The following is a 17,882-nucleotide window of genomic DNA, read 5'->3' as shown; positions in this document are numbered from 1 at the left end:
CAGCCGCCCTTGGATGAGTCCCAGGGCACCCGTGCCTGGGACATTATTTATGAGCCTCAGACCCCAGGATCAAAGCTACTGTCCATCAGAGAGGACAGGGCAGAGGCCCTTGGAGCCGCCCTGCTGGTCCCTCCTCTCACCCAGACAACCTCAGGCTGCTGCTGCTACTTAACCTTGAACAGTAACACGTTAGACAAAGCCTCAGTACTCCTGGCTTCCCCTGAACCCCCTTCCCAACCATCTCCAAATGCACCCCACCTTCTGCACCCATCAGGACAGGGAGTCTGGGGGAGCTTTGGTGACAGAGTTGGGGCCAGGGCTTCAGCTGGAGAGGGGCCTTTCCTGAGCCACTGCTGCCCCTCCCTGCAGCCCAGCCTGGCTAGAAGGAGGGAAGCATCGGGCCTCCAAGCCCCAGGATTTTGTCTAAGCAGCCCTGTGGCTGACCTCACTGGGCAGGGAAGTTTGAGGAGGAGGCATTCATCCTAAACAAAGAGAGGGGTGTTTCTCCAGATTCTAACTCTCTGGGCCACCTGATTTCCTGGGGCCGTTGTAGCTCCAGACCCTCCCTCATTTGTGCTGGGAAGATGGCAGTCCACGAGGAGACGGGGGCAAGGCGGTGACGGAGAACAGTGTTAGACCTGGAATCTGAAGACTTAGGAGTCAGTCTCGAGATACTTCCTAACTGTGCAACTTTGGGTGGGTCACTTGGTCTCTCTAACCCTCAGGGGCCTCATCTGTACAGTGGGGATAATAGGGCCCTCCTTGTGGGGTAGTTAAGAGCACCCAGTGATGAGGGATGGGAAAGTGTTTTGTAAACCCTACAGAGCTATGCAGAATTTAGCCTTATTTGTATTCCCCTCTTTCTCTACAGAAATCTCTACTGCAATCAACAGAATACCAGTTTATACATAGAATAATTTATTGCAGAGGTTGGTGGTTTACTGGGAGGGCCAAGGAACCAGACTTGGACACTTTGCCAGAGCACTGCAACCAAGAGGAATGCCTGACACACCGTGACCACCTCGCCTGCTGCTTGGCCCTGTGGTTCCAGAGGTGAGAGCCCAAAGCCCCCAGCATGGGTTCTTAGGGGACCCCAGTGCCCCCACCAGCATGCTGAAGAGCTGTCTCTCGCTTGACTTTCTTCCACCCAGAGGTCACATACAGCAGCGTCTGACTGGGAGCAGCCAGATTGCAATGAACCCTAGCTGAAAGGGAGTCCTGGAAATGTAACTTCTAACTTTCCAACAAGCTGGAAAGGGGGCTGGGCTGTGGGAAAGCCTGTGGAACAAACGACCCAGCTTCTTCATCAAATCAATTGCTATAGGAAGAAAAAGAGAGAGAGAGAGAGACAGAGAGACAGAGAGGGAGAGGATTCTATAGACTAAGCAAAATTGAACAGACATAACAACTAATTGCAATGTGTGGAGTTATCTTCATTCTGATTTGAACAACCTGTTTAAAAAAAAGCAAGACAATCAGGGAAATCTGAACATCGATTTGATATTTGATGCTAGTAAATGTTAGTATGCATTTTTTAAATGTGTGATGATAGTATTGTCATTATGCTTTTTAAAAGTCATCTTTTAGAAAGGCACAGTGAAATATTTTTGGATGAAATGGTACATAAGATTTGCTTCAGAATAATCTGGTGAAGTGGGACAGAGGCAGTTTCTGGAGCCATGGAGTGACCTTAGAAGCTGGGTACAAGGTGCATAGGATTGTTCATACTACTCTATTTTTGTGTGTGTTTGAAATGTTTGATAACACAAGATTTTGACAAGCTTTTCCTCAGTGCTGCTCAGTTTGCTGAAGCCTTGCCTCTGACAGGTGCCATGCTGCACAGCCTCGGGCCCGTCAGTAACTGTTTCATCACAGTGAGCCACCCACCACCAGCAGCCTGTCCTCTGATGCTGACCACCTCCCTGTTGCCTCAAAATGCAACGTGTTCAGAAAACCAGCCCCAGATTCTCATTTCCTTGAGGGTTTCTTGCTTAGAATCTCTTCTGGTATGAGTTACTGTTCTAAATTGGGGACAACAGATTTCACTCTGGCTTATTTAAGCAGAAAGGAATGTATTAGAGGATATTACATAAAATCTTGGAGAGGGCCGGGACACTACATGGCCCAGAAGAGCAAGAGCACAGTCAGGAGATATACCCGAGCATCTCACAGGACAGATCTGGTGGAAATACCGCTCTGCTGCCCACACCTCAGGGGAGACATGCTAGAAACCCCCACAGCTGGCCCAGGGGACTTAATCCCCTTGGCCTACCACTGCTTTCCTTTTTTTTTTTTTTTTAACTCTATAGCTCCTCTCTCCATCCCCTCCCCGGGTTCATGTGGGGATTCTCTTGGTGGAACTGGGTCTCACATGAACCCTAGCTGCAAAGGAGTCTGGCAAATGTGGTTTCACACTTTCCAGTCTCTTTAGCACAGGAAACAAACTCTGTCTTTGTCTGTAAGAGAGCTTTTTCCTTGGTTCTCCAGCTCCCAGCAGAGGGACCTGCCCTCACCACTGGGCATTCTTTTGTTGTTGACTGCCAAAGTGGAGGTTATTAAACCCAGGCATTGTTGAGGCAGACGTTCTGCTCAATGTCCTTAACGTGTAACATCTTCACAGGTGTAGAGCGTACGAAGAGCTCTCACGTACTTTTTCTCTTTTAGTCCTCTCAATAAGCTTGAAAAGTTGTCATTATCATCCCCATTTTATATTTGAGGAGATTGAAACTCAGGTTAAGTGAGTTCCCAAGGTCATAGAGCTGGTACATAGCAGATCTGGTATCCAAATCCTTTACTTCCATTCCCTACTCCCTACCCACATAGGTGGAACAATTTACTGCAACTTTAGTTTGTGGCTTGATCTCACTTTCATAACTAATCATCTGTCCCCCACCTCAGGGCTACAGCCAGTCCTTTGTGCAGCCTTGCCTTATACCAGATTTTGGTGAGAGATGGCACAGAGTAGCAGTTAGGGCATAGGTCCTTGAGTTAGAATGCTGGGAGCCACTTGTGAGCTGGGCTGACATTGGGCATGTTACCTTAACCAAAGTAGCAAATCATAGTGGTGCTATGGTCTGGATATTTGACCCCACCAAACCTCACGTTGAAATTTGATCCCCAGTGTTGGAGGGGGTGCCTAATGGGAGGTTTGGGTCATTGGGATGGATCCTGAACGAATGGCTTGATGCCATCCTCATGGTAATCAGTGAGTTCTTGCTCTATTAGTTCCATGAGAGCTGGTTGTTTAAAAAAGCCTGGCACCTTCCTCATTTTTTTTGTGATTTTGCTGTCTTGCTGTGTGATCCCTGCATGCTCCAGGCAGGTATCCCAACATGAGTGGAAGTAGCTTGAGGCCCACACCAGATGTAAATGCCAGCACCATGCTTCTTGTACAGCTTGCAGAACCATGAACCAAATAAACTCTATTTTCTTTATAAATTACCCAGCCTCAGGCAGTCCTTGTATAGCAACACAGACTGAGACAACTCATGATACCCTATCTTGTTATCATCCAGACTGAGATAAGTAGCATCTATTACCTTAGTGACTTATAGACAGGATTAAATGAATGATCACAAATGAAGAGCTTAGAACATAGTAAAAGTACAGTAAATTTTACTGTTGCTACTGTTTGGGGTGGTAGAGCCAAAAGCATCAATTGTTAATCACTCAGAAGACTATTCTCACACATTGCTGGCTTTTGTTTTGTCAAATTCTAGGTTCATTGATGAGATTGTGCTGGATTATCTTGGAGAAGGGGGCAGTGGGAGGAAAGTTGGAAGGAAAGCAGACTAAAGAGACGTGTTGGGGTGGGGGGGTCCACGATAGATGAGACTGGAGCCATCCTTCCCTATGGTATCCCAGGGAGGTGACAGGGCCTTAGGACAATGGCTGCAGTGTACCCTGAGAAGGTTGACTCTAAGCAGAGACCCTTCCCCAAATTGGCCTAGAAGCAGGGACCCATCACCCTTCCTGAATCGTGAGAATTGGTCAATGAGCACACCTGTGTAGACAGAATGTGTGACGACCAGCAGACTCTCCTCTAAATGTTCTGCAATGTGGGAGACCCCAGAGTCTTTGCTTGCCTCTGATGGTGCATGGGCAAGGAAGCTTTAATATGGCAAATTGAATTTCCCTCTGGGCTGGTAGGATGGAGGCTTGGAACAGATTACATTTAATCTGGACAAAGAAACGAGACCTTTTAAACACCATATGTTGGAGAGCAAAATCTCTTACTCGTGATACCCTATCTTGTTATCACCCAGAATGAAGTCCCAGCAAAACCAAAATTTAGGCCTTGGAAACCTAGGTCTCTATTCCTCTGGCCTTTTCTGGAGTACAGCCAGAAACCAAAGCTCTTTTCTCTTCCCTCTCATTATCAGACTCACACCCCAGTGAGGACCTGAATGAGTCAGGTAAACACAGATTCAGATCCCAGCTCTGCCACTTAGCAGCTGTGTGTGAGGTTAAGTCACCAGTAAAATTAAATAATTAAATTCCCTTCAAAGATCTGTCATGAGGATGGTGCAAGACAATGGAACTCAAATGCTTTTTGTAAGCTATGCCTGTAGGTCGATGTGCAGTGTGGCTACTGTGCTCTTGTGCAGATTTAAGCCAGTGAAGTATGTGAAGGCTTCGCAGCGTGTTAGCTTGGCCGGGCAAAATTACATTATCCAGAATTCATTCTCCAGTGTGCTTCCAGATAGGGTGGGCCACAGGCGATAGTCTCTCATGAAAGTTGGAGGACAGAAGGAGGCAGGGCCATTTTGTCACATATACTCCCCTTCTTTCTCTTATTCAGTCAAACACTAATCTAGGTGCTGCTGTAAAGGGATTTTGCACATGTAATTACAGTCCCTAATCAGTTGACTTTAAATTAGGGAGATTATCCTGGGTGGGCCTGACTCAATCAGTTGGAAGCCCTTTAAGGCTTAGCCCTTCCCTGAGAGGGACTCATGCCTGTGGGATTCAGCCTGCCATGACTTTCCCTTCCTGACCACCTGTGTAGCCAGCTCCTCACTTGCATAAGCCAATTTCCTGCAACAAATCCATATACATCTCCTACTGGCTCTGCTTCTCTGTGGACCTCTGACAGATACAGGGTGCCTCTCGTGGGACACAGAGTGGTAGGAAGCATTGGGGAACAAGGATCAGGTGTGCCTGGTGGAGGAACCCCTGTGGAAGCCCCTGCAGTGGTGCCAGAGAGATGCACAGGCTGTGGCAGGGCAAGCCCTGCCTCTGCCCACATGTCTACAGTGTTTGTGGAGCCCTTGCTGTCTGTCTGCTGGCCTGGCACAAACAAAGGGCCACATTATGGCATTTAAACACTGAGTGAGACAGGCATCATTATCTCTGCTTTTCAGATAAAGAATCAGAGACTCAGAACTGAGTGACTGGCCTGAAATCACTTGGCTAATAGGTGGTGGAAGTGAGTCCTGGCTTACCCAGGGGGCCCTCACAGCCACCCAGCAGCACTACTTGTCTTGCTAGCTGCTTTATAACTGCTCTGCCCCTGAGTGTCAAGTGTCTCTCATGCATGGGCCAGGCCTGAGCTGGAGATGGAGCCTTAATAATGTCGGCCAGACCCTTTCCCTGCCCTCCTGGGGCATCTAGTCCAGGGATGCCTCTCTGGGGGTTGTGTGGCTGCATCAGGGCTAACACTGGACCTGCAGGAGGCTGCTTAGCTGGCCTTCCTAGCTGGTCCTGGTTGCCCTGAGCAATACTCAGGCTCACTCCCTTCAGGTGAAGCCTCTGCGGAGGTAGGTGCTCTGGGCCTGCAGGAAGAATGGAGCCTCCTGGCACCAGCAGGAAGCTGGTGGCTGTCCCCCAGAGTCCCCTGGGCCTTGTTAGAAGCACTGATAATGACTCTGGAAAGTTCCCTCGAGAGGGAGGCCTTGAGGAAGAGGCGTGCAGGACCCAAGGGATTACCTTCCACCTTTCCCTGCACGCTGCATCCAGCTAAGCCCCCCTGCCCATCCAGCCCTGAGGGGGCCCTCCACAGATGTGGGGAAACTGAGGCAGGTAGATCTTCAGCATCGGCCAGAGTGATGTGTCTCAACACACATCACAGCAAAACTGACAGGAGAGTATTTCCGGATCTGGGTGGTAAATTGCTTATTTTTAAAACATTAAAGGTCAGTTTATCTATTCTGGCTATCTGTATAGATCAAAGACTAGCTCCTGGCTTCCCCCTACTTACTATGATATGTGTAGACCAGCTTCTTCCTCACTGACTCAGTAAATATTGTTTGAGGGTCCATCATGTGCATGCACCCCCAACCCAGGCAAGGCCCTCGACCAGCTGAGGTGCTTGCTGAGGGCAAAGGAAGCATGAACTGGCCAGTGGAATAGGTGGTCATAAGCCCCTGCTAGGGCCACATGGCCGGTTGTAGAAACAAGAACTGTATTTCCTTATGAATATGTTTTTACATGCATTTCCAGTAAGCACTTTTGTTTTCTTTCCCTCCCTCATTTCCTACCGTTTAACATAAGATGCCTTGATAGTAGTTAACTTTTTATCTCAGAACTTAAGTTACAGGATATTAAAGGGGGGAGTGTGAATTAATCAGGAGAAGAATAAATGTCAAACAGTTAAAAGTTCCTACTTTGATTCAGCTTACATTCTAGTCAGGAAAAGAAATAAAGAAACAAATAAATAAAATATATAGGTATCAGTTAGTGATAAACGATAAAAAAATAAAGCAGGGAAGAGGGACAAGGAGCATGTGTGTGCACATGTGCATGCTTGTGTGTGTGCAAGTGCAGGTGTGTGCATGTACGTGTGTGTGTGTAATTTTGAACAGGGTGGGTGGGGAGAGAAGACCTTTCTAGAGGTGAGATTTGAGCAATGGGAGAGAGCAGGTGCCAAGGTCCTGGGGGAGTGGCATTAGAGGAGGCCTGCTGTGGCTAGAACAGGAAGAAGGAGGCAGAGCACAGCTTGGCATCAGTTGAGGGGTCATGGGGGCTGGATCACACAGGGCTCACGCTGAGGACTTTGGTTTTTACCCCAGGTGAGATGAGGAGCAGGACAAAACTTTGAGCTGAGGAGTGGCATGCTCTGACCAACTTAGGTTTTCATTCAATGTCTTAGCTGCCCTGAAGCCTGACCCTGCACGTGGCCATCTAGATAAGGAGGACTGTCCCCCTGGACAGTCACATGGTACTGGCTACCTCCTGCTTCCCACCCAGATCTATTGTAGGAGTGTCAGAAGCCTGAGGTCCATGGCTTTGTGGACAGGTGGCCAGAGAAGGGGAGTGTGGTGGTTCTTCTGCCTCCTAGCCCAGGGCTCCAGCCCTTTGTTGGCTTTGTAAGGTTTTTGAAAGGCTGATGTGCAAATGAACCTTGTTTGATCTGATTCCATGAACATGAGCCAGGGCCTTCTTCTGGGCAGGGCTGAGCTGAACCCTGAGGTTGCAGAGATGCCCAAGGTGCCTCTCTACAAATAGGAACCTTGTAGAAGGAGACAGACCTGTCTGTGACACATTCACATGTAGTGTGAAGGGGCCCTTCACATCAGAGGAGGGAGCAACCATGGTGCTGGGGGTGGGGAGTGAGTGGGGGATTTAGAGAGTGGACCACACTGGAGCTGGAGTGTTAAAGGCTGACCAGAAGGAGGGAACACCACGAACAAGACCCAGATATGAACATGTGTGGAAGAGTCTCAACCTCAAAATAGTTGGGAAGTCAATCAAATGTTCTTTATTTTCTAAAACAGCTTAAATTCTTTCTGTCTCTCCCTCTTTCTCTCTCTCTCTCTCTCTTTTTTTTTTTTTTTTTTTGAGACAGAGTCTCAGTCTGTCACCCAGGCTGGAGTGCAGTGGTGCAATCTCAGCTCACCACAACCTCCACCTCCCAGGTTCAAGCGATTCTCTTCCTTCAGGCTCTGGAGTAGCTGAGATTCCAGGCATCTGCCAGCACACCCAGCTAATTTTTGTATTTTAGTAGGGACGAGGTTTCCATGTTGGCCAGGCTGGTCTGTAGCTCCTGGCCTCAAGTAATCCTCCCACCTTGGCCTCCCAAAGTGCTGGGATTACAGGTGTGCGCCACCACACCCAGCCTAAATTCTTTTGACTTTGTTGCTGCAGGGGAGTGAAAAGTTAACCTTGGTAATTTTGGGTGGGGACATTTGCCTTTGCCATTGTCTGGTCCTGAAGGTCTGTTCCGGTTGTCTCGGAAAGCCCTAATCTGTGACTAGCCCTTGCAGCCTGTGGCTCCTCTGCTCCTTTGATCCCAGTCAGAGGGGGATGCTGGGGCATCTGAGAGCAAGCTGGAGGGAAGTCTGGTCTCTGAGAACCACATGCTGCAGAGGATTCAGGGGCCCTCCGTGACATCCACCACCCGTGACTCTTTGGGCCTTTGGGGTATGGTTTGGGAAATCCTGTCCCCAGCACACTGTGTCCTAGCCAGGTGCCCTGGGCAGGGGTGGGAGTGGGGAAGGGAGCACTGGACCAGCTGTGAGAAATTTCCCCACGTCCCTTCTTGGTGTCCCTTCCTTCTCTAGGTGCTGGCCGCTCTCAGGAGTGTGTGTATGGTGGGAGCATATGGGGAAGGTGGCGGGGGGCGGTGTTTGCAGATGTTCTGGCCAAGGGAGCCTCTGAATGGGGCATTGGGGACCCCGAGACCTCTCAGCAGGCATTCTAGAGGCTCCTCGGCTGTCCTGCTGTTTGGATACTCTACAGAGACGGGATTTATGTCCCTTCCCGGCTCCCACGCCTCTTGCTGGGGAGGGTGGCTCATTTTTCACGGGTGCCGCGTGACTTTCCAGACTGTATTTTCAGCCTCGGTTTGACGTCAGGCTCTCACGGTCCCAAAGGATGGGCTTTGTACATTTCCAGGACGCAGACCGGAGCCTCCTATCCCTTTGGGCCTCTTGGGCGGTCCCTACGGCCACCTACCGCAGCTCCCTGGGGGCGGGGGGCCGCTGGATGAGGGAGGAAGGGAGGTAATGGGGGGAAGGGGCGGTTGGCGGGAAGGAAATCCAGGTGAGACAGGCCCGCGTTGGGACGAGCGTGCGCGATATGTCGGCCGGCAGGTGGGGCTGGTCCGGGCGCAGGAGGCGGCAGAGCAGGAGCAGCAGGGGGAGCCAGGCTGGCCGAGCTGGGGGTGATCACGTTTGTCTCAGGCAGCTCATCGCCTGACATCCCCGGGAACGGGCTCTGCCCCGAGGCCTAAAATGAGGGAAGATGAGGAAATGGGGGTGGGGACGATGGAGAGGATGGAAGGGGCGGGGGGGTGCGGTGGTCTGCGCGGTACAGCAGCGTCCCTGTGGGTTCCCCTCGTTTAGTCCTCAGAACAACCTTGCCGCGGGTTGTGGTTGTCTCTTTTCACAGACGGAGAAAAATTGCTGCAGGGAGACTGCTCTTGGCCTCCCCTCAGCTTTTGTTCAGCATCGAAGGGGCAACATCTGTTCTCAGAGTTGGACGCCCAGGTGTGCCTGAATTTCATCACAGCGGCCCCAAAGTGCTGACCATGGCTGTGTCTGGGTGTCTCCATCCTCATCCCGTCTGTGAACTAGGGCTCCACCTGGGTCAGGTACCCTAAATACTGTCAGGAGACTTCAGTTCCAGTTTCTGCCCTAACACTTTCTGTGTGACTCCAGGACAGTCATTTAACTCTCTGGGCCTCAACAGCCCCATTGCTTTGTGCTTGATTAGGTAAGCACGTCCTGGGCTGAGGAAATTTTCTCTGCAGCCTAAGCCCCATGCTGCTCCTCATCCCACACCTGCTCTCTGGTTAATGTCATCCTTGGCCCTTGGCAGTCCCCGAGCAGGACCTCTGGAGTGGTCCTTCAGCCATCCCTTGCCCTTACCCAATCCAGGCAGCTGGCAGGTGCTGCTGAGTGTGCCCCTTAAATACCCTGCATTCAGGGTCCTGAATGCTGCCCTCAGCTCTGGCACTCATGGCAGCCATCTGACTGGCCTCTCGCTTCACCCCCCTGCCCCCCAACCACCACCCACAGCTCATCCTCTGGCTTAAAAAAATCTCCTATTCACTCATGGAGTAAATTCATTACCTACCTCAGCAGGCAGTGGAGGGGATTAGGGGGGATGATGGACAGAAAGTACTGCACACCAGGCCCGGTGTTTGGTAGATGCCTTTCTTCAAGGCTAGTTTTTTTTTCTTACCAGTTCCTCTTTCTGCTATGAAAAGGATCAAGTGATCTGAAAATGTGAGTGTCAGCCAGGCGCAGTGGCTCCACGCCTTTAATCCCAGCACTTTGGGAGGCCAAGGCGGGTGGATCACCTGAGGTCAGGAGTTTGAGACCAGCCTGACCAGTATGGTGAAACCTCATCTCTACTAAAAATACAAAAATTAGCCAGGTGGGGTGGTGTGAGCCTGTAATCCCAACTACTCAGGAGGCTGAGACAGGAGAATTGCTTGAACCAGGGAGGCGGAGGTTGCAGTGAGCAGAGATGGCGCCACTGTACTCCAGCCTGGGTGACAGAGTGAGACTCAGTCTAAATAAAAAAAAAAAAAGAAAATGTGAGTGTCACTGTGACACAGCCGGATTCCTGAGCCTCCCTTCTCACCTGTCTACCTGTCATGGTACCCCAATCCCCACCCCAGAGGCTGAGGCTTTAAAACAGTCTATCACCCAGTTCCCATCACATGACCTGGGGCCAGGCTCTCGTGGCCCCCTGGGTGGTAGTATGCCAAAGTGGTTAAGCACAGAGGCTTTGGACTCCAACCCCAGTTCTGCCACTAACTAGCTGTGTGACCTGGGCCAAGTTGCTTAATCTCTGTGTGTGCTTCAGCCTCTATATATGTAAAGTAGTTAGAACAGTGCCTGGCAAAAAAAAAAAAAAAAAAAAAAAAAGCAACCCACAAAGAAGCATTCAACAAATATTAGTTAGCTTTTGTAATTACTGCCTAGAGTATAATAATAACCTTCCAAATGGTGTCTTCCTGCTTCCAGTTTTGTTCCCTCCAATACATTCTCCACTCAGTGCCCAGAGAACTTTCTCTGTTGGTCCCATGCAGGATTGCCAGATAAAAGACAGGATGGTCAGTTCACATTCAAATTTAACTGGATGTCTGGTATTCTTATTTGCTAAATTTGGTAATTCTACACCCATGCTTAAAATTTTCCCTTGGTTCTCCATTACCTTTAAAATAAAATCTAAGCTTTGTAGCATAACATTCAAGCTCTCCATGCTTCAAGCCCCTGCCTTCACCATTTAATCTCATCTCTTTATTTCTTATCACCCACAGCCCCCTCATCTTCTGCTCCAGCCACTTCCAACTGCCTTCCTGGAATCCCAGCGACTGAATCAGAGCATTTTGGAGCTAGGCAGACCACTTGCCACATTTTCAGCTGAGGCAGTTGGGGCCCAGAGAGGTTAAGGGCCTGCCCAATGCCACACAGCCAGTGGGTAAGGCCTACAGTGCTCTTACCAGGACCTCAAACCTTCATTCTGAAACACCAAAAGCCGCCGTCAGGCCAGAGAAGGACCCTTTTGAAATAAACATATTAGCTTTGAAATCCCTGGCCTCAGGAGGACCAGCCATGTGCTTCTCATTTGCAGAGTAGAGGGGAGGCTGGATTTGCTGGCCTGGAGCAGTTCCTAGGGACTGGCCTGGCAGGCTGGAATGCCCAAGAGGTTTTGAGGGGGCAGGAGAGATGACCTGGAAGTGTTTGGGACACCTAGTGTATAGAAGAGTGCTTCTGGGACTTGAGGCTGGAAAAGCAAGGCCCTACTTGCAGACCTGTACTTGGGGGTTCAGCCTTGAATGGAAACTTATTTCCTTGACTCCAGGCAGCTGACAGTGAGGACATGTTAGGCTGGGGATTCTGAAATGGGCAGAATCATTCTCGGGGGCAAACACTGAGTGGAAGTCATCTTGATGGGAGGGGATGCCTTTCCCACTGGGCATCTGGGCAGGTCTCACCATTCTGCAGTCACTCCCAGCATAAAATATGAAGTGGAACAGCTTCCCTGCCAGATCCCTGGGAGGCTCTGGCTCCGTTACAGCAACTCGATGAAAATATCTCTGCTCAGTGCTGAGAACTTGGTCTTAGTAATTGACTTGTATAATGTCCAAAGACTGTACATATAACTGGCCCAAAGTGATACATCATCTTTCTCAAAAAGATTTATCATGGAATCTGCAGCAGCCTCCTGTTTGTCTGGAGCAGAAATAGGAACAACTGCCCTTGCCAGGAGTCATCCTTTGTCTTCAAAGCAAATTCCTCCATGGTTGGAAGCTTCCTGGGCCCAGGCTGAGGCCTATGGCCAACTTCCTGGCCGAGGTCCCAGAGCCCCAGCACGTCTATCTCAAGAACCTCAGCCACAGGCAGCAGCTCCACAGAACGTGGAGCACTGGGTTTAGGAGTCCTGAGTTCTAGGACTGACTCTGCCATCAGCTGGCTTGTGACCTTGGACAAGTCACTGAATACCCCCGGGCTTTTCCTTCTCCATCTGTAAGATGGAATTTGTGATTTCTGCTTGAACTATCTCACAGGAGAAATGGATGAGGAGTTACCCATCACCCACTGTGTAGAGGGGCCCCATAGTATCATGGTTTAGAGCATGGGCTTTGGGATCCGAAGGATCTAGGGTCAAATCCCAGCTCTGTTGTTTGGTTATTTCACATTGGACGAGTTTCTTAACCTGTTGAGAAAGTGAGGATACTAACAGTATCTACTTTGTAACGTTGTAAGGAATAAAATGAACGGATGCACAAGGAGCGCTTAGATTATGCACTCAGGTATTAGCTGGAGCTTTCATTGAGTGTACCCAGCTGCCTGGGAGCAAACAGGAAGCGTGAGTGCAAATGTTTGTTGTTATAAAACAGCTCCATCACTACATGTCATATCATTTAAACGAACCCTTCAGTAACTCAAGATGAGGAAACTGATATTGGAGAAGGTAACAACTCACACAAGGTCACCCACCCAGTCAGTGGCAAAGGCAAGCTTTCAACCCATTTCGAACTGACTCCAGGGCTTGTGTTTTTCCTGACACACACTGGCTTATACTGTAGTTGAAGTAGTTGGAGAGAGTCAAGATTTCAAGTGAGTAACAGTAAGGATGCAGAGCAGCAATGTGCAGCATGTGTAAGCATGGGATTGTAGGGGCTTGGGCTTATTTTCCACTTTTGCCACCTTTTGGCTGTGTGATCATGGACAAGTCAGTTACCCTCTCCAAGTCTCATATATGTCAGATTCTTGGCACAGTAAATGGTGTTCCATGAGATACTTCTCACTGTTGCTGTTACAGGCAGGGTGTGCTATGTGCTGAAGGATGGTGCTGTGGCCACGCATAAGTGCTGGAAGAGTTGGCCTGTGGAACATCACTCTGGGTTGGAGGTGATCAGGCAAGACAGGTAGGAATGACATTTAAATGGGACTTTGAAGGACAGAGAGGCTTTGGATGAGTGGAGCCAAGTGGGAGGACCTTCTGGGCAGAAGGGATGATGCACAGAAAGGAGCTAGGTATGAAGTCTCAGGAGAATTCGAGTTGAGGTGGAAGCTGGAAACCCATGAGGAAATGCTTCCATTCATCCGCCTACTGTAATAGAAGTGACTACCTTCAAAATCACTTTCTATGTGCCACTTTGTAATCATCGCGTCTACTGTTCACAGCCATTCATCAGGGCAGGTGACATTATCCCCTTTTGCAAGATAAGCAGTTGAGGCTCAGATAGACTAAAGAAGGTCCCCAAGGCCATGAAAGTAAGTGACACAGCCAGGACTGAGATTCAGGTCTGTCTCCAAGGTGTGCCCTGTCTGCACCGGCATGCTAAATACCAACCCCTCCCAGGCCCACCCAGATGACTTTGTGCTTCCATTCAATGCACCTTGTTACAAGCCAGGGGAGGGGTTTATAGAATTAGGTTGGGCATTGTCTCAGGACTCCAGCAGCTTGCAGTTCTGGTAAACACACACAGCATGGGCGCTCAGCTGGTTGAGAAGCACAGAGGAAGTGTGGCATTCACACGGGCTGTCACAGCCTCCCTTATCAGACTACATGCTCTCACCCTTCCAGGTGGGAGGAGGCTGTGATGGTCAGTCTACTCTGCCGGCAAACAGATGGTGGGGTGGGGACAGGTGAGGTGCTCTGCCTTCTGCTTCACCCCTGCCTTCTGCCCTTACCCCTAAGATCCACCAGGATGGCATCAGTGAAGAAGGAGAGAGGCAAAGCCTCAGGCTGGGACACTCTGGCTGCTACCAGGCTCCAGCATGGGGAATTTTAACCTCCGTGAAGCCTGCTGGACTGCTGTCTCAAGACCAGGTGGTGACAGAGCTCACAACGGCTGCTGACAGTCTTCCGGCCCCATGATGATGTCTGCTTTGTTCTTGGTCTCTTTCAGGAATATTTCAATGCAAGTATTTTTTTGTCTTCTCTGAATCCATCTCCTCCTGGACCCTCACTGCCAGCTGCTTGCGCCCACGTGATTGAACCATATGAATCAGCTATGCGATTGGCAGCCGACCTATCTGAAGGCTTGGCCACCTCAGTCAAATATACTCTCCCCTACCCCGCCCACTTAATTCCTGCTCCACTATCTGATGCCCCTGAGAATGTGCCTTCTCATCTGCCTGCCAGGCCACTTCCTTATCCTCACCTCCTGCTGGAAGCCTTCCCCAACTCCAGTGGCCTGTCCTATTTCTAGACCTGAGAACTCCCTAGAGCATAGCTTCTTGGGTAACAAGATTCTCTTCTACTTACTTATCCATATGTACGTAAGCATGGGAGGTCTGTGAAGGCAGGATGCATTCTTTTCCTGCCTCTTCATCTTATCCCCAATACCCAGCAAGGAAGGGTACAGGACTTGGTGATGTTTGAGGGATTCAGCAGTGGAGGCAGATCTGAGACATTCTGATCAAAAAGAGATTTCCATAGATTACCAAGGATTACATCTAGCTTTGCTCAATAATGCAAGACCTCTCATGATTTATTAGCCACTGTCTCCCACATTTATTAGCCAAGGGGCCAGGACTGAGCCTTGGCACAGATGAAATGATCTGTTTTTACCTCCTTTGGAGGACCTATGACTCCAGCTGTGTTGAATTACCTGGGTGCAAAGGTACCTAAAGTCCCACTCATCAGAGTCACACTTAAATCTGTGGCCCACCACAAACCCCAGCCCAGAGGCCCCAGTTAGATGGAGAGGAATCTGACAATGACAAATAGCCTGGTTCTTGCCCCAGTTTTGCAACTGGCTTGCTGTGTGACCTTGGAAGAGTTAGTCCACCTTTCTGAGTCTTGTTTTCATCTGTATAATCAAGGGTAGTGGCCTAGAGGATTGTTACGATGCTTTCCAGCTGTAAACCTTTGATTCTCTGACTCAAAGGCAAGGCTTCTTGAATAAATATATTCCTCTCCTGACAGCGAGCCTGGGGAAATCGATAATTCTGTCAGAGCATCCTTGCAGTAAACCTAGAGCTCTGCAGTCTCCCCCAAGGCTGGAAACTTTATCTTTATTCATTGTTCAACCTCATTCTCCCTCTCCTCGGCCCTCCCTCCAGCCGTGTTTCGCTACCCCACTCCCAATCCAGGACGCTGCAACCTGTCATGAATGAAGAGTGGCTGGTCACATGGCCCGGTCACCATGGCGACGGATCCCCGCAGACAAAGTAGGCATCAAAGTCACATGAGAACCCCGGAAAACTGGCTGAGGTATTTATAGAAGCAGCGGCTGGTGCCTTTATGGAAATGGGTCTATATTTGACTCTGGTACTGAAACCTCCATGCTGTCCCTGGGGCAAGGCAGGTTTTGCATCTGATTCTCTCTCCTCATGCCTGGTGGGGCAAATATTCCCCTCCCCTTCTTGTTGTCTCCTGGCACAACCCCCCACCCCTACTCCCAGCTGATGCCGGTCCTGCCAGAGCTGACTCCCCTATTCTATTTACATTGAACGATGCTTCCTTCCAGGCTGGAGTTTGGGGCCCCAGGATGCTGGGTGTGTTGGGAATTTGAGACACCCTTCTTTACCCTTTTCCCCATGTACAAACTGGAGGAATGTCCTTGCTGCTCTCTAAATACTAGAGGGATACTGCTTTTCTCAAAGCCTTTGCCACTTGTTTCTTCCTTAAGAGTTTGGAGGTTGCTGGTAAAGGGAGGGAGGATATTTCTGTGTCCAAGCCACAGAAAGGTTCAGCCACCTCTGCCCTTCATGGGTATGATAGTCGTGTTGCAGAAAAGCGAGCCAGCAGGAACTGTTGTTTTTGAGCACTCACTTTATAAGTTATCTCATGTAATTCGCACCACACCCTATAACATACTGCTTTTATCCCCATTTTACAGATGAGGACGAGGACGCTCAGAGTCAGTGTGAGAACCTGGATCATCCAATTCTAAAGTCCATGCTCTTCCCACGGTGCCCTCCCATGGAGTGTGGCAGATAGTGTGCTCAAAAGGAGGAGGCAGGAGGAAGGCTGGCGCTGAGGACAGATCCACAGAAAGGGCAGTCTAGAGGAGCAGGGAGAAATGCATTTTGTTATTTTAATGAACAGGTAACACAGGCACATAGTCAAGAAAAAGAAATCAAACAAAATTAAAATAAGTCCAATACTAAGTTTCCCTTCTCAGGGTCCTCTAGAGGAAGTCACTGTGGCTGGTTTCAGATATTCTCCTTCCAGAGATCTCATGTGCATATAGGAGCAGATATGGATGTACTGAATATATATGGTACAGACATATGGCACGAAATTCAAAAGGCGGATGATGAAAAGTAAATCTTTCTCCCATGCCTGCCCCCACTCATGCACTTCTTCACCCTAGAGGCAAGCATTATTATGTTTCTTATGTACCATTCCAGAAGTATTCAATGCCTCTGAAAGTACCTGTATCATATACAAATGGCCATACCCGCTGTACACTATTCTGCATTTTTTTTTTTCACTTAACAATGTGTCTTGGAGATGTTTCCAGATCAGAACCTATAGGGCAGACCTGTTCACTTTAATGTTTGCAAAGAATTTCATTGCTGGAGGTACCATAAATTATTTAAATGGTTTCTTGTTGATAGACATCTAATTGTTTCCTTTTTTTTTAAATTACAAACACTGCTACAAGGGGTATCTTTAAATGAATGTCTTTAAACAAACACGTGCAAAATGAGTATGTGACTTCATAATTTTGATAGATATGGCCAAATGGTCAATGCGTATGTGCCTTTATAATTTTAATAAATATGGCCTAATTATCTTCCACAGAGATTGTATAATTTAACTCTTCTCTCATTAGGAACATGTGTGTTATTAACTTTTGGTCATTTGTTTTAATTATTTGCCAACATAATAGGTAAAATGGAATCTCATTATTTTTCAATTTGCATTTCTCTGATTATGAATGAAATTGAACATCTTTCTACATGTGTAAGGGCCTTTATATTTCATTTTCTATGAGATTTCTATTCATACCCTTTTCTATCTTTTTCTTACTGATTTTCAGAAGGTTTTTGCTCATTAAAGAAATCTGTCCACCTTCTTTAACAATCACTCAATGAATATTTCTGAACACCTACTATGTGTCAGGACTGTTCTAGGCGCTGGTGATACAGCTTTCATCTAGTTTGCTTTCATCTTCAAACAAATGAACAGGAAAGTGAGTGGAATGCCAGATGGTGATACGTGATTTCAAGAGCAATAAAGCAGAATGAGGCAAAGGGAAAACCGGTGATCATGTCATATTTAGAGAGGTCTCACCACCCATTTCACCCAACATAACAATTTTTTCTGTGTTTTCTTTTCCCATAGTATTTTTATGATTTTTTAAAAAATAATTGGACTTTGCAAAAACAAACTTTTTTGATACAATTGTACATACTTATGAGGTACATAGTGATGTTGTAATACATATAATGTATAGTGATCAGATCAGAGTAATTAGCATATCCATGATCTCAAACACTTATTATTTCTTTGTATTGGGA

General features: G+C 48.5%; 1 long non-coding RNA gene across 2 annotated transcripts in view; it reads left to right on the top strand.

The window, feature by feature from the left end:
• LOC129049716 (uncharacterized) overlaps positions 1-17,160 on the top strand; it is a 59,345-nt gene extending 42,185 nt beyond the window's left edge. Inside the window, exons 2-6 of one of the 2 annotated variants that reach the window (XR_010141767.1) lie at positions 872-1,053; positions 11,213-11,373; positions 13,222-13,327; positions 14,104-15,624; positions 16,253-17,160. This is a non-coding gene — a long non-coding RNA (uncharacterized LOC129049716). The remainder of the gene's footprint in view (positions 1-871; positions 1,054-11,212; positions 11,374-13,221; positions 13,328-14,103; positions 15,625-16,252) is intronic. The other variant, XR_010141768.1, reaches the window with a different exon arrangement.
• The last annotated feature ends 722 nt before the right edge of the window (positions 17,161-17,882 follow it).

This window comes from Pongo abelii, chromosome 1 (assembly GCF_028885655.2).
Source record: "Pongo abelii isolate AG06213 chromosome 1, NHGRI_mPonAbe1-v2.0_pri, whole genome shotgun sequence".
In the NCBI taxonomy this organism is placed as follows: domain Eukaryota; kingdom Metazoa; phylum Chordata; class Mammalia; order Primates; family Hominidae; genus Pongo; species Pongo abelii.
Note: the sequence above shows the minus strand (reverse complement) of the source record. Positions and strands in the feature narration are given on the sequence as shown.